At 47.3% G+C, this 2,954-nt stretch overlaps 1 non-coding gene across 1 annotated transcript; it reads left to right on the top strand.

Moving 5' to 3' along the window:
• Window positions 1–30: 30 nt before the first annotated feature.
• LOC111814904 lies at window positions 31–132 on the top strand. Its single transcript, XR_002819763.1, has one exon. It is a non-coding gene; the product is annotated as a small nucleolar RNA U13 (small nucleolar RNA).
• The last annotated feature ends 2,822 nt before the right edge of the window (window positions 133–2,954 follow it).

Genomic DNA, 2,954 nt, shown 5'->3' with positions numbered 1-2,954 from the left:
AAAAGACTGGCCCTCGAGAGAAGGGTCCTGATCCTTTGGTTCCTGAGCATGATGACTGGGTGTTCATGCCTTATGCATGAGATGTGCCTCCCTCAAACCTTGTTACGATGTGGGCACATTAACCATCTGACCTGAAGAAAAAAAGAAAAAAAAAAAGAGAGGAAGGGTCCTTCCTAACCATCCCTGCCATCCAAAGGTTGAGAATTTATTGTGTTTTCTTCTTGTTTCTGGGTGCTTGCTTCTCTTTCCTTCTTTCCAGCCTTTTTCCATTCAAGAATGAAATTACCTCTGGGCTTTTCTCTCTGGGCTTACATGTAATGTCTTAGTGTCTCAGTTTCTAGGAAATTCTCTAAGAGAATATATTCTGCTGTTTGCTTTTCACTGTAGAGTTAGATAAATTGTTCCTTTCTTCTTATTCTAACCTGCTGACTAGGGCAGAATGCTAAAAAAGAATTTTGAAGAAGGAAATGACATATAAATAAAGAATATTGTCATGCTCTTCCCTGGGTTGAGCTTCTGCCTACTTATGGATCAAGGCAGACCCGGAAGCCACCTTCCTTCCCGTCTTAACCAAGCAAGTGTGACCCAAAGATGCTGAGGCAGTTCCTTCTCGCCAGAGTGCTTCACATCGGCATCCGCTCTGTCCACCTGTGCCCTCCACCCGTGGGCAGCAGCATCCACATCTGTGACTCTGATCCTCTGAGGACTCACAAGCTAGCCACCTCTCACAAGTGTGCCGTGTCATGCTCTGGCAGATACAGTCAGCCAGGTCAAACTGAGAATCTGGGAATTTTCTACTTTGAACACCTGACCATTTTCCTAAACTATTTCTCTTGCGAAAACCACAATGGTGCAACAAGATCGCTTCCACTCTGGTCAGACTCGTGTCCATGCTTGGGTGAGCGAGAACCCTGTCTCTCTTGTCTTGGGAGGACCAAGATCAAAGGGAAGAGATAAGTGAAAGACATGATTTGTGACAAACCAATATTAATGAGGGCAACTCCATGGCCTGACCAGCATTTATGCCTAATTACCATGCATTACTGATGAGACACTGGTAAATGCTAGCTAATTTTGCTGTGCTTTTTTCTCTGCATGCAACCTAGGACCTTGGGCACACTAGGAAAGTGCTCTAGCACTGAGCTATTCTCCCAGCCCAGCACACTTTTCTTTGAAGAGTGTTCTCCCTTCTTTTTCTTTATTTCAGTTTCTTATTGATCCAAGTTTGTTGTACACACTTGTTACACTCCTTGTGGGCAGTGGGTGTGCGCACGTAACACACCTCCACTCTCCTTATGCCCCCATCTCTCAGTCTGCTCCCCTTCCATAAACGATCCATCTCCCTACATTCTTTTATTTTGCTTTTTGTTGTATGCTATGGGTCATTGCCGAAAGAAACAATGAGAAGACCTGATGAATACAGCTTCAGAGGTCTCACTGAGATTAGTCTCTCTCCAAGTGAGCCCAGAGCCTCCGAAGCATCTCACATTTATTGAGGGCTAAAGGCAGGCTAAGGAATGTGCACAATTACTTAAGTGAACACAAACTGCTACCTCTATTGACTGCCACCATTTGCCTAACACTAGGTTCACACAAATGCTAGCCCATAACATCCCAAGCCAGGGATCAAAGAACAGGGCCCCAGCAGGAGATGCTGTTCTCTGCAGCCTTGAATCCCATCTTGCTGGGGATTTACAAGTGAGAGACAGCAGCTCTCCTCAGCTCTGTCTGTTGCTCCCTGCTCCCTTAGGCCATTAGGCTTTTGTCTCATATCTATATTTCTATAGGTTTTTATTTAAATTTTTGGGATTGTCATATAAGAGAAACTATGCGATACTTAAGCTTCTGTGTCTGACCGATCTCACTTCCTGTACTGTACTACAAATGACTCTGGTTTATCTTTTTTAAGGCAGAGCAGTGCTCCACCGTGTGTGAACAGCACATTTTCATTACCCAATCATCTGCTGATGGACGGATAGAGCCTAGGACATTTCCTTTGACTAAAATAATTTCCTATATGTACATGTTCCTCTTTCAAAGCTTATTACACAAATAGCAAGCTCACAGTCTTTTCTTTTTTTTTTTTTTGTGGAACCGAGGATTGAACCCAGGTCCTTGCGCTTGTCAGGGAAGCTCTTATTCCACTGAGCCATCTCCCCGGCCCCACAAGCTCACAATTTTAGTAAAGCATAAGAAGGTTTTCTAATGTTACATTGTGTAGAAGGCCATAATTTCCTGCCCTGAATCCTTGCTACACAAAGTGCTGTTCACAAATGCAGTGGCAGCCTCACCTCAGAGCTTGTTAGAAGTGCAGAGGCGTAGGCCCCACCCGCGGACACTCGCTGCATCCGGTGGAGGGCTGTGGCTCCACAACTCCGTTCTCTGTCAAAGGGCACTGCCCAGGGGATGGAGGCTACCAGGGGAGCTAGCTCAGGGTTGCAGCTGGGACTCACAGGGCAGAAGGAGCCGGGGCATATTTAAAAGAGGATTCTCTAGCTGAGCAGGGTGGCATCTGTCTGAAATCCCAGCCCTTGGGAAACTGAGGCAGGAGGACTGCCTTGAGTTCTAGGACAGCTTAGACTATACTGGGAGTTCAAGCCAGGCCAAACCCTATCTCAGAAAGCCAAAATTAGAAATCAGGAGGACTGCTGGCTGCACCCTCAGACCTGCCCCCCTCTGGGTCTTGGGCGGGAGAGTCTCCACACTTCATCTGGTGTGCTCACAAGCCTGGGAAGCCTTGGAGTTCAGAGTCCCTGTCCCTGCCTGCTTTGTTCCTGGCAGAAGAGCCAGTGAAGAGCAGGAAAGCCAGAGGGAGGGGCACAGCTCCCAGACGACTCAAGAAAACCTGGGTGAGGTAAGTGTAGGTACTGGGACCCCCATGGCCACCTGAACCAACACCTCAGGGGAGACCCCGAGAGGCAGCCACAGGGCAGGTCTGTGACCTGAGTCCTCAG

Source organism: Octodon degus, unplaced genomic scaffold (assembly GCF_000260255.1).
Source record: "Octodon degus isolate 3935 unplaced genomic scaffold, OctDeg1.0 scaffold01447, whole genome shotgun sequence".
Lineage (NCBI taxonomy): Eukaryota > Metazoa > Chordata > Mammalia > Rodentia > Octodontidae > Octodon > Octodon degus.
This window is presented reverse-complemented; position numbering and strand designations above follow the sequence as displayed.